Raw genomic sequence first — 13,898 nt, forward strand, 5'->3', positions numbered from 1 at the left:
GGGGTGAACTTTATTTTCAAGATGCTCAGTAATGCTCTCAACCTGTTTAGAGATTTATTTTATTTATTTATTTTTTATTTTTTTACAGTAGCACCTTGTTGTTTATCCATTCTATATATAAAAGCTTACATCTGCTAACCCCAAACTCCCACTCCATCCCTCCCCCAGCCCCTCCCCACTGGCAACCACCAGTCTGTTCTCTATGTCCGTGTAGGACAAAACTGTTATGATACTTGTCTGTCTGCCAATCTCTTTTCCTAAGTCATAGTTTTTGCCTTAAAGAGGCTGGGCCAGGAAACCCCACCCTACAGTCTGGCACAGGATGGGTTTCTTCCTGCCACTGGGTTGGATGCCAGCAGGCAGTAAAGCATCAGGCCATCCAGAATCTCGTGGGCCCCGCCCCTGTGCCCACGGAAGGAAGGGAGTCAGGCCTGGAATGTCCACAGTCCACAGTCCCAGCCCTGCATGCCTGGCATTCTTCATCATCCAGGCCTGTCTGCTGGCAGCCGAGGTCCTTGACAGTTGGTTCATGTGCAGTGGGGTTTAAAGCCAATGTCGGCAACTGCATTATTCTGTTATCTAGATTGAGGATTAACACCTCTATTGATTTGATGGGGCAAATGGCTCCGAAATCCCCCTTGACAAGCTCTCTCTTTATCAAGAAACCACTCCGATCTCACCCACTTAGCAATTCACAGTAAGTGCCTATATGAACTGAAATTAGGCCGCTCCCAACCTGCCCTCTCTGTCCAACCCCAAGAGACAAGGTAGCAATAACTCAAGCCTGGAGCCTCACCCTCACCCCAAGGGCCTGGAATGAATCTGGAATGAAGCTCATAAAACTCAGACCTGCTTTCAGAACTCTTGTTACCGGGAGATAACACGTCTCCACATTCACTCATACTGGCCTCCAATCGTTCTCCACAGAGAGCTAGAAGAGGTTTTTTAAAGACCCTCTGGTGGCTCCCATCACACAGACGATAGAAAATCACCCAGGTCCAGCCTCCATGGCCACCCAGCCTGCACCCCCCACCTTTCCCGCCGAGCATTGGCACTTTTCCCAGACTCTGCTGGGGACACCCTCGCCAGAGTGACCCACGCATCCTGGTTTGCCTGGCACTTTCCTCTGGCACTCAAGAAACCTCTCAGTCCCCAGCAAACCCAAACCGTGGATCAGGCTGCTTCCCCACCCAACTGCACACGTCTAACTGGCCACACCCAGGTTTCTGGAAGGTCTTAGCCCAAAAGTCACTTCTCAGAAAGGCCTGACCCTTCCCCAACTACTCCCCCGGCATCTGAATTGGGTCCTCATTGCTATTCTCTCTCATGACACTCTTTTTGGTTGAGGACACATATGGAAATTATTTACTGCTTCATTCACCATCATTGATTGAGGACCTACGTGCTATTGTTTTATGGGCTGGAGATACAGCAGTAAACAAAGCAGACAGAAGTCCCTAATTTCAGAGAGCTTACATCCTACAGGAAGAGACAGTATGATTTTTAAAGGCAAACAATGTAGAGTGATCAGTGTGACAGAGAAAAAGAAAGCAAGAGGGGAAAGAGAATGTCAGGGGTGGCATCCTCAGTCTTAGACAGGGCTCCCAGGGAGGTTACATCTTGATCACAAAAGATGAGGAAGTGTCTTTATTCCCATCCTGCCAGACCTACTAGAGAATGGACTTGAGGACACGGGGAGGGGGAAGGGTAAGCTGGGACGAAGTGAGAGAGTGGCATGGACATATACACACTACCAAATGTAAAATAGATAGCTAGTGGGAACCAGCCGCACAGCACAGGGAGATCAGCTCGGTGCTTTGTGTCCACCTAGAGGGGTGGGATAGGGAGGGTGGGAGGAAGGGAGACGCAAGAAGGAGGAGATATGGGGATATATGTATATGTATAGCTGATTCACTTTGTTATAAAGCAGAACCTAACACACCATTGTAAAGCAATTATACTCCAATTAAGATGTTTAAAAAAAAAAAAAGATGAGTAAGCAAAACTCAGATTCCTGGGAGTAAATGTTCCAGACAGATGGAACAAAATGTGCAAAGGCCCTGAGCAAAGAACAGTGAAGAAGCCAGAGTAGCCGGATCTGACAGGTGAGAGGAACAAGAGTTGCAAGTGAAGGCAGAGAGGTAACAGAGGTCTGACCCTGTGGGACCCAGTAGGTCCCTGTAACTCATGTGGCTTTTATACTGCATGAGATAGGAAGCTATGGCTGGGTTTGGTCTGCCTTCGGATTTAATCGGGGTGCTCTGACAAACACTTCTTAGGAGGCTTTCAAAAGATTCCGGGGGGCAGATTAAACAAGGGTAGTAGTAGCAGAGTTGATGAGAAGTTATTTAATTCTGTGTGTATTTTGACGGTACAGCTGAAAAGATTTTCTTCTCAGTTGGATACGGGTGGGAAGGAAAGAAGAGTCAAGATGACTCCAATAGCACTGACCTTAGTGGAGAAAGGGATGGTGGTTCCATTCACTGAGATGGAGCCTGTGGGCAGCAGGTTGGCAGGGTAGAGATCAGCTCTGAACGTGTTGACTTTCAGATTATTAGGCATCAAGTAGCGAATTAGATGCATGAGTCTGGGGGTCGAGATAGAGTTGGGCTGGACATACACACTTGGGAATGTTTAGAGTCGAGACTGTATTTAAAGCCATAACACGGTGGGTGAAATCACTAAGTGAGCTAAGTGTAGACAGAAAAGAGGAAAGGTCCAAGGACTAAGGTCTAGGACCATCCACATTTCGAGGCTGGGGAAGTGAAAGGGAGAAGGCTGGTCAGAATGATGGAAACAAACAGGCAAATGTGTGTGTCCCGGAGGCTCACTGAGGTGTCAAATGCTGCTGTTTTGTCAAATAAGAGGAGGTCTGAGAAGTGACCTTTGCATTTAGTGTTGTAACAGTCATTAGATGTGTTAAGGGCAGTTTCAGTAGTGTCTTTGGCCTAAGCCTGATCTCCAGAACATCAGTAACAGCCATCCACTGGATGGATCTGTTGGGATGCAGAGCATCCATGTCGATGCTTTTCGAGGTATGGTCAGCATCCGAGACAACAGTTTTGAATGAATGGGATGGAATCTTGGACTACGAGAATGTAAGATGTGGAACACGTTCATTATAAATGCCAAAGAAAGCCTTGCCTGCTCCAACATTTTGCCTTATGCTTTTCTAGAGAGAAGAGGACCCTGTCTACCTAGACATTCTCTAGGTTTAGGATCTTGAGGGAATACATCTCTTTAGATAAGGGACGAGCTTTCTTGCATTTGCAGTGACTTCTTTTTGAGCCAGTGACCGCAGTAGGAACTTCTGTGATCTCTAGGGATCCCACATCCTTTTGTGTTCGTCTCCTGTGTTGACTTCACAGGGCTCCTGAAGGCCTCTGAAATAAGAGAGCCATTTCAAGAACCCAGATTTCTTATAACTGGTATGTGCTACGGAGGTCTTTTGTCTTGATCTCAGATTTTTTTTGTGTGTGTGGTACACAGGCCTCTCACTGTTGTGGCCTCTTCCGTTGTGGAGCACAGGCTCCGGACGTGCAGGCTCAGTGGCCATGGCTCACGGGCCCAGTTGCTCCATGGCATGTGGGATCTTCCCGGACCGGGACACGAACCCGTGTCCCCTGCATTGGCAGGCGGACTCTCAACCACTGCGCCACCAGGGAAGCCCTTGATCTCAGATTTTAATCCGTTTATTTCAAGAGCAGGAGAATAATTTATTTTCACTTTTAGAAACCTTGCTTCCACTTGCCCAGATGGTTGGGTATGGTGAGGTATGACCTGGCAGAAAGAGGCAGGATTGGGAAGGGACACCTGCCTGATAGAAAAGCTCTAGAACCAGAGATATGGCTCAGCCTTTGTGCACCTCAGTTTCCTCATCTGCAAAGCAGAATCAACAGCTGCCTTTCCTACCGGAAAGGACTCTGAGAGGATTAAATGAAGGAAAAGCCCACACTCCTTACTCCCTGGATGGGCTTCTGCCGTCCAGCCCCTGCTGTTTGGAAGCTCCCCTCCTACTTCCACACTGGACATCTCAGGACACACCCCGCAAACACAGGCTTTCTCTCTGCTCCTGCCTGGACCTCCCACGCTCTCCTTCCCAAACACCACCCCCCTCACTCTTCACCTGACCTGCTCCTGATTTCCTTGAGGACACGGCTCCCGAGTCCTCCTCAAAGGGAGGCAGTCCAGGGATTTCCAACTCTGTTTTAAGCCAGAGACTTTTCTTCCAATGAAAGATGTCACACAATGCCACTCTATGGAATGGAAGTCAGAACTGCTCTGGCTGGAGGAGGGAGATGGGCTCAGTCAGACTCAGCTGGAGAACCTCGGCTTTACTGCAAAACTCAGAGAGGCTGAAGGTCAGGTCCAGGGCCACGTCAGGAGTGGTCAGTGGCAGACCCAGAGCCAAGATCTGAGTCTAGAGGTCCGGACCGAGGCCTCTCCTCACCTTGTACCTCCAGAGAGCACTCTATCTCACACACTGGCTTCACAAGCAGGCAGTATCTTGTCTCATCCTTTCATGGAATCCCCGTGGGAGAGGGTTTACTTTTCCTGCTTTACAGATGGGGAAGCTGAGGGTCATGGAGGCGGCTGAGGACCATGAATGGGACCTTAAATTCAGCTTTGTTTCTGGGGCTGACGCCCTACCCCTCCAGTCCCACCAGTCTGTTAAGGGTATGCAGAGTGCCCCGGGGGATACCTTCCCGTGGTGCCTGCAGCAGTGACAGTGCCACGGGCCCTCGGGGGCAGCAGAGCCCTGTGTGCATTGTCAGTCCTGCTGCTGGTGCTTTGCTCTGACGCCCAGGGCCGGGCTATGCCAGGATGCTCAATGCCACAGTCTGAAGGACCAGCTATGTGCAGCACTGATGGCAAGCAGGAGGCCACCATATTGTGACTGAATGAATGACAGCGTTCTGCTGTGTTGCTTGCTTTAAGGCCCTTCTGGTGGCTAAGCTGTTTAGCAAGATGGCCTGTGTCCTAGCCAAGATGGATGAAGCTGTCCAACTTTGGACGATATTAGTAAAGCCCTGGACCACCAGGTAAGTGAAACCAGTTCACTGTGGTCCCCTCCTAGTTTGGTGTTTTCCAACTCTACATCCCGACCTCCTAGGATGGTGCTGTATACACAGGGGAGTTCAGTTCATACTTGTTCTTAATGTGCATGAAATTCTATCACCATGCAAAGGACTCCAAGTCCAGTCCATGGCCCATTTAAATTACATCATATGAATGAAAATGGACCAATGAAAACTCCATACAATGACATAATTTTAGTTTATTCCAAAAGGGTGTGAGCTACATGTTAGTGAATATAAGTAGTTGAATGTAAATATTAGAGTGAACTAATAGAGTATTTTTATCCTCATGCCTTCTCTCCTCCCCTGCACAGCCTTTAAACACATACACACATACACACATGTTATCTTTAGTTTAAAATGAACCCAGACGGCTGAAACTCTCTCCCTCCCAGCCTCTTAAATGACAAGGGCTGTCAAATAAATTAAAAAGCAGCAGGAGGTCCTTGGCAAATCATTGAAATCTGGCATCATTTGCTTAAATAACCCGCCCAGGACATTTGGGCAAAATGAATGTCCATTTCAGGTGGGTTGCTGATGCTTGGGAAAAAAGATGCATTTTGGGTCACATAAAAATAAAACATTTGTCAATTTTTTTAAAGAGAGGTAGATAGTATTCCCCTCATCTGATTTATAACAAGTAAAAGCATTATATAAATGAAATACATAATTTTAGAGATGAGAAAAGCACTGGAGGCTGGAAGAGTTGAGAATTTAAGGGTGAAAGGAGTACAGCGTTACAGGGACACACAGGCTCACACACAGATTTTTTTTGGAGTAATGTCATCACCTTGTGGTCAGACAGGATATTGCCGCTATAGACAAAACTCAAGGGCAAGTTCATGGCTACTTTTGTGCACTGGAATAGGCTTCTCGCTCTTCGTCCTTGCTGCACCACCTCTATCTGCCGTCTCACCGTTTTGAAATGCCACCTCTTTCAGGCTTTAAAGCATTATCCATCCACTCGAGGCCTGACCTACACTGGTTTATCCAGCCGGGTCAAGAACTTAGCCCAGTGTGGAGTGCCCACCAAGGACGTGTGCCGACAGGTCCCCACCTACTTTGCCCAAGAGCAAAAAGAAGGTGTGTTAATAACTTAACTAGAAACTGAAGACCATGGTTGAGGCAAATGGTGCAGTATGATTTTTAGGTGCTTAGCAAATTCTAATGACAGTTTTCAGGTCAATTCTATTTCTTTGCTACTTGGTATACAAATAATGAGCCCTGAAATGCATTTCCCCCTGGTGGCAGTGAAGATTTCCTGATACAAGGGATCACTGAGAACAGGCAGCAGAGTTAACTTGGCTTTACCAGCAGGTTGAGGACAGTCATTTCACCATCGGGATTTGACAGCTGGTGATACTCTCACCTGACCCAAAGTTTCACCCTCCCCTCCCCTCCCCCTGCCCAAGCAGCACTGTGCCTGGCATCCCCCATAGGAGGCCCACTTCTTTGGGGTTCTCAGTCCTCCTCTTTCTCTGGCTGTCCAGATGCTGGAAGGCACGACCCTGATAGTTATAGACCACATGCTGGGAAAGGAAAGGCTCAGTGGCTGGCATCCCTGCTGGGGTTATGGCTGGGGGATCAGTGGTGACGGGCTTGGAAAGCTACCAGATAAGACTGCAAAATCTGCCTGCTGCTCCAGATAGAATCAGTAACCACTTCCCATTAAGCTGTTGCCTGTCACTTACATCTTAGCATAAACTAACACAATGAACAAGGCTTCTTCATAACAGGAACTTCCAGCAGGAAAACACATAGAACTTGAGAGTCTGGGGGGTTAAAGAGAATGATTAAAGAGCAATAAAAGAAATAGGGGGCTTCCCTGGTGGCACAGTGGTTGAGAGTCCGCCTGCCGATGCAGGGGATATGGGTTCGTGCCCCGGTCCGGGAAGATCCCACATGCCGCGGAGCGGCTGGGCCCGTGAGCCATGGCCACTGAGGCTGCACGTCCAGAGGCTGTGCTCCACAACAGGTCAGGCCACAGCAGTGAGAGGCCAGCGTACCACACAAAAAAAAAAAAAAAAAGGAAAAGGCATATGGAGCCAGTTAGTGCAGCACTGATAAGATCTTCCATTTTGTTCCCAAGTCTCTGGCTAGTAAAGTTGTCTTGAACATCACATCTAATTTACGTGCAACTCACAATATATCCATTCTACTTAGGGGTATTAGAGCGATTAAGTGATCTTTTAAGTATAATGCTTCTCTTTCATCTTAAAGGTACTGCACTGACTATTGACCCCGATTCCTGTTTCGAAGTCCAAATTCTGTCCTTCCTGAGACATCTCCATCTGTGGGGAGTTCCCTGGGCTCTGAACCTCCAGGTCAGCCACGTGGAGAGCGGAACTGCCTGGATGAGACCGCTAACCTGAACCCAGAGCTCAGGGACCCAGCCCACTTCTGCCGTTGGGAAGCTGCTCATTTCAGACCTCCACCTTCTACTTTTTGACCCAAGATCCAGCTCTGTAATCTAAAAACTGGATACACTTTCTCCCTCTGGATGAGAACAATAAAGTTTCTTGCCTCCCTTGTCTAGCAGATGAGCCCTCCCTGCCTGCACTGTCCTCTCTCGAGTTACTGGGTTCCCATCCATGTGCTTTCCACGCCATCACACACCAACATGGTGCAATGGAGGACGTGTCTCTCCTAGAATGTCTCATTTCCAAGGGCTTCTCTTTAGGATGGCCCTTGACGAATCCCTTCAGAATTTGGGCTGTAAATAAATAAATAACGAAAAGACACTAGCCACAGCACAGACTGAAGCTTTCAGGTCTGAGGTCACATCTCTGTCGCCTGCAAATTGATGCTGAGTTCTATGGAGGCCTATACTCTCTGGCCCAGCCTGCACCATGAAAATCCCTGTGACAGAGCCAAGCGTATGAACAAGGCCTCCCAGACCTCTCTTTGGAACTGGTCTCAACCCCTTCGTGGAGACCCCCAGGCATTTCTCTCTGTTACAAGTGAATAAGGGACCTGGCCTCTTTGCACTGGTCCTTGAACTGTCCATCCTTATAGCTGGGAAGGACGGAAAGTCAGCCTCCCCCACAGAACATCCCTGGCCCCCTCTCCTTAGACACCAGGATAAACAAGGAAAGAGTACTGGAAATACAGACGCAGATGTCCACCAAGGGTCGTGCTGGAGTTTGGAGTAAATAGGACAGGACAGGGGTGGGGCGGGCTGAACAGCACATGCGGGTGGAGTGGAAGACCTCGGGGTGATCTCAGCACCCATCTGCCCAAGACAGAGCTGAGCTCAAGCTTTGCAGAGTCATGATGTGGTGTGGTTACCTACAGTCATGAATGGAAAAGTGACTGCATGGGAAAGGCCCAAGATAAACCTCTAACTGGGCTTAAATAAGTTATGGTTGGGCCGGCCAGGGGCTCTGAAACTATGGATTTGGTCACATGCAGCTTGTCGAGGATAAGGCAGATGGAGATACCAGCACAGAGCATTCAGGGTAGAAGTATCAGATGTGACAGGCCAAGGCTTGGTCGACCAGAGGCCCGGAGAGGACCACAAAGCAGGGTCAGGCCCCCAGGGCTTGGCCCAGTGAGTCCCGGAGTTAAGTCCCGATGGCTGTCATTCCATCCTTGACCGGTATCTGCCGTATCCCTGACTTCAATCCCCCCACAACTTCAGGACCAGTCCCTGTCTGGTCCCATGTGCCTGAGTCCCTGTTACAGTTGCCTGGACCCCTGCTCCCGAGTCCTCTGTGACGGCGTGTGGGCTGCTGTCTACTGACAGCTCTGATGCCCATCGAGCCTTCCCCTCTGGACTTCTGAGCTTCAGCTGCTCCTGAATTTCCCATCCTCTCTGGGTTCCACCTGATCAATATAACATACCTGTTATTTCTTGGAGACTTTAGACACCCCCCACGCCCAGGCACCCACCTGCTTATCTCCATCTGTTACCATCCCTGCAGACACTCTGCCAGCTAGACTGCTTTCCTCCAAGAAAATCTAGGTTCAAGGCCTGCTGCCCTCCTATGCATCATCACCCTTGGCTGTCATTGACTCCCCTGTAATAGCTCTGTACCAGCTCTGAGAAACAATAAGTACAGGCTTCTAGACCTTACAGGGCTTGTCAAGGTAGATTTTGGTCCTTCAGGTTACAAGCTCAATCTTTATCTTATAAAGAATCTTCCGTGCATGCAGCAGGATTTAGATCCTTTGGGATTTGGGATTGGAAGAAACAAAATTCCAAAATGTCATAGGCTGGGTGACTTGTAAACAACAAGCATTTATTTCTCACAGTTTTGGAGGCTGGGAAGTGCAAGATCAAGGCATCAGCAAATTTGGTGTCTGGTGAGGGCCCACTTCCTTGTTCATGGACAGCTGTCTTCTCACTGTGTCCTAATAAGGTGGGAGGGACAAGGGAGAAGTCTAGGGCCTCTATTCTAAGGACTAATCCCATTACATTGGGGATTAGGTTTCAACATATGAATTTGAGGGAGACATAAACATTCTAGTCTACAGCATCACCCTACTGATGACCATTGTTAACGTTTATCCTTGAGTTCACCTAATCCATCACTCAATGAAATTTACCATATTTGAATCTCAAACCAGTGCCCATCATCCTGACCTAAACATATTCCATGTGTATCAAGGCCACGTACCTTCTGTTTAAAATACAATCATACTGACATTCATAACAGACTGTTTCCTCTATCTGTGATTGAAGAACTCAAGCTTCTTGCTAAGTCCTTTGCAATAATCTTGGAGTGTCCTTGGAAGGGCCTAGGAAGTAGCTAAGAATTAGCTCACTCATCTTCTAAGCGGGGAAATCTTTTACTCTCTCTCCTTTTTTTATTTTTTTCTTTTTCCTGTCTTGGCACAGCTGCTGTTATTGACCTCTGCCGACATCTCCAACGCTGCCTCTTAGGACTGGGCCGAGGGGACTGGGAACCCACAGCAGGTGTGCTCACAGCTGAGCCATCCCCACCACCTGCAGCTCCCCCACTGACCATGTGCCCTGGGCAGACGCCTCCGTCTCAGCCTCAGGAGCCAGAGGAACTTGGGCCTCTGGACTCATCTCGAAACAGGACACTGTGTCTCTCCTGTGGCTTTGGTGTCGGTCGCTCACACTGCTGCAATGTATGCGCTGGTTCCTTAGAGAAAGTGTAGTGAAAAACAGGTGTTTGTCTTCTGTGGCTTCTGTTGTTTCTACTCACAGTCCCCACCCACCATCCTGGGGCCTGGAGCATGAGCCTTTTGGACACTGGACTGGGGACAAATCAGAGCACAAGACATCACAGCGTGCTCGGCATTGCTCCTCCCGTCTAGGACTTGTTGGGTACGACCGTATCCCAGCTCCCTCTTTCCTGAGCTTTCAGTCTCCCTTGGCTCTGTCCTTATCTTCCTGCAGACATGCACTGGAAGGGTCATCAGAGGTCCTTGGTCATGTCTACAGCCCAGCTGGGAACTGCACAAAACCCTCCCTCCAAGAAATCTCTGAGATTCTTGCAAAAATTCCACCCTTGCCCAGGAGGCCCTTCTCAGAAAGGAGGCCCAAGACAGAGGTCAAATTCCCTGCCTCCCAGTTCAGAGAATGCTGCTCCATCGTTTCTCGGCCTTTTGGCTAAGATCAAGTGCAGAGAATGCTGCTCCAATCATGGTTCCTTGTAGGGGGAGTCTTGCTCCCTTCACTAGCCCCACCCCTTCCACCCTAGATGGAGGCACCCCTAACTGTCCTCATCACACCTGCCTCTTTGTAGCCTCGGGGGAGAGCCGACTGACCCCGAGCCCCAGGTCTGCGTGGGCTGGCTCGCCAGCTGAGGGTAGTTGCTGCCCAGTGCTCATTCTCTGGCTCCCTGCCCACTCCATGCTCTCAGCTTCCCCAGGGGTCAGGAGTGGGGCCCATTTTCCTGCCAGGAATGTGCTGCTTCTCCTCCTCCTGCTGCTGCCTGGGGTAGAGAGACCATTCCCACAGTTTAAGCTGTATGTGGGCAGTTATTCCTATGGAGCATCTTTATTGGCCTCGTCAGTTTTGGTGACGCTTTTCATCCAGGCAGTGCCCCCAGCCCTCCTCCTGGAGCTGACCTGCTTCTGATGGTGGACCCTCGTCCCTCCACAGCACTCGGCCCCTGGCCTGGCTCCGGGCACGTGGGGCTGGAGCACAAGCCTTTCAACGCTGCTCTGGGTTTCCTACAGCAAGGGCCAACTTGACGTGTTTCCTAAGACTGCCACAGACGGGGTGGGCCTTCTTTGTATTCAGTTGTGTTTTACATTTTAAAAATATATAAATGTTTTTAGTGAGGTATAACATACATTAAAGCACACAGATTTTAAGTACAATGAATTTTTACATATATACACCCATATAGCCATCACCTAGTTGGAGATGTAGAACATTCCCTACACCCTAGAGGGTTCCTTCATGCTACTCCCAGACATACCCTCCCCCAACCCTCACCCCAAGGGAGTAGAAAGGGACACTGATGGAATCTGAAGCGCTCTTAGCAAAAATCAAATACATCCTGGAAGGACCCATAGAGTGAGGGTCAGCTTCAGACTGTAAAGGGCTGGCGACTACCCCAGGATTCTCCCCATTATAGAAATAAGTCAGGGCAAACAGGAGAATAGTGAGGCTCCCAAAGGTAATTAACAGGAGGACAGGATGCTTGCCCATTGACCAGGCACCATGTACCTGAGGCCATGCCCTGATGGCTGAGGCAAAGGTAACTTTTCAGAGGAAGGTTGAGAAGTGGGCTGCATCATTAGAGGTAGTGAGGTGTGTCACTTCACTAGGTCACATGCTACAGCATGAACAGAAGGGTCCCATGCCAGGGAACCCTTCACCAGTGGTTAAAAGGAAACAGGCTTACCACCTTACAATGGGGTAGACCCCTAGACCCCCAAACCCCAAGAAACCCTTGATTCAGTTCCTGTATGGGTCCTGAGCCCTTCACATCAGAGCTTCTGCAACCTCACACATGTTTCCTGAGGGAGCAACAGGGCATGGTGTCTGGACTAATAAAAGGAATAGCAGGCCAAGCAGAGCTAGACAGTGGGCTCCAAGTACCATTTATTTCTCAGTCATTCTGTGAGTGGCACACAGCACTGCCTTTCTACGGCACACGTGCAGCAATGTGGTGAGCCCAGAATTTCCAAAGGAGTTGTAGGGGGAAGAGAAGTAGAGGCAGTAGTGTTGGGGTGGACCCAGATCCTGGGATATGTGTGCCAGTTGGACTAACTCCACCTCTTTCAGGTGTATTTGTAAGGAATGTTTTTTAGCTGCAAATAAAGAAAATACAGTCACAGTGACTTAAGCAGATAGGGATTGATCTGTATCATGTGAGTCCAGGGAAAGAAAATCCCAGCTGGTGCTGCACTAGAATGATGTAATCAGGCATTCTAGCTCTTTCTTTTTTTCCTGAACTTTCCTCTCCAGGATTGCTACCTGGTGGTCCCCAAATGGCAGACGCATCTCCTGGCATCAGCATCATGTCCACATTGAGAGGAGGACAATAGGAAAGGACAAAGGGCAGAGTTGCATGACACCTGAGTCTGTCCCTCTTCTTCCTGGAAGCCCCATTTAGCAGACTTCCACTTAGATCTCACTGACCAGAAGTGAGGATTTATGGCACCCATAGACCAATCATAGGCTAAGGAAACTGACATTACCTTCTTTCCTTAAGGGAAATAAGATTTAGCTCTGGCTTTCTTAACCTAAATGCTACTGGCATTTGGGGTCAGAAAATTCTTCGCTGTGGTGACGTCCTGTGCGTTGTAGAATGTTTAGCAGCATCCTTGACCTCTCTCTACCCACTACATTCCAGTAGCACCCCTTCCAGCTGTGACAATGTCTCCAAACACTGTGAAATGTCTCCAGAGGAGAAAAGAAAAGACCATACTCCAATTGAAAAACCACTGATTTAGACCAAGCATTACTGAAGACTTGGAACTAAAGTAAGGAATATATCCCTAATATATAAATAAGGTTTTTTTTTAACAGCTACTTAAACAAACTGAGGTTCTGGCTGGAAGGAAACAGGTGGATAGGGAATGGAAATTAAGTAGTCAGTGGATTTTTTTGCTATAGAAAATTAGGAAATTCTGATTAACAATAGATGAGGAGGAGAAGTGGCCAAGATGGTGGAGTAAGAAGACCCTGTGCTCACCTCCTCCCACAGGCATCTCCCAAATTAAAACTATTTACAGAGCAACTATTAATGAGAATGACCTGAACACTAGTAGAAAAGATCTTCTACTAAAGATGTAAAGAAGGGACTACAACAAGATGGGTAGGAAGGACAGATGAGGTAGAGTCAAGACCCATACCCCAGGTAGGTGACCCACAAGAGGAGGATAATCACAATTGCAGAGCAAGTGGTCCAAACCTCACATCGGGCTCCCCAGCCCAGAGGTCCTGCACTGGGAGGATGAGACCCCAGAATACCCAGCTTTGAAGGCCAATGGGGCTTGCATTTGGGAAAGCCTGAGGGATGTACGGAACAGAGACTCCTTTCTTAAAGGGTGCACACAAAATATCGCACATTCCAAAACCCAGTAATTTGAAAGAAGCCTAGGTCAGATGCACTTTTTGACCTTGGAGAAATCCTTGGAGAGGCAGGAGGCAACTGAGACTCACCCTGTGGACATAGGTGCTGCCAATAGCCATTTCTGGGAGCTTGTTCTCCCACAGGGGCACTGGAGCTGGCAAACACCAGTTTCAAGTCCTTCTTCTAGCCTGTTAATGTTGGGATCAGGCCTCACTCACTAGCAGTCCAAGACTCCACAGTCCACCAGCCATGTGGGGACAGAGCCCCATCAACCAGAGGTCTAGCACAAGCCAAAGGCACCCCCACTAGCAGGCCA

General features: G+C 48.7%; 1 pseudogene; it reads left to right on the forward strand.

The window, feature by feature from the left end:
- Positions 1–436: 436 nt before the first annotated feature.
- Positions 437–7,394, forward strand: LOC132501345 (gastrokine-3-like; annotated as a pseudogene).
- Positions 7,395–13,898: the final 6,504 nt, after the last annotated feature.

This window comes from Mesoplodon densirostris, chromosome 14 (assembly GCF_025265405.1).
Source record: "Mesoplodon densirostris isolate mMesDen1 chromosome 14, mMesDen1 primary haplotype, whole genome shotgun sequence".
In the NCBI taxonomy this organism is placed as follows: Eukaryota; Metazoa; Chordata; class Mammalia; order Artiodactyla; family Ziphiidae; genus Mesoplodon; species Mesoplodon densirostris.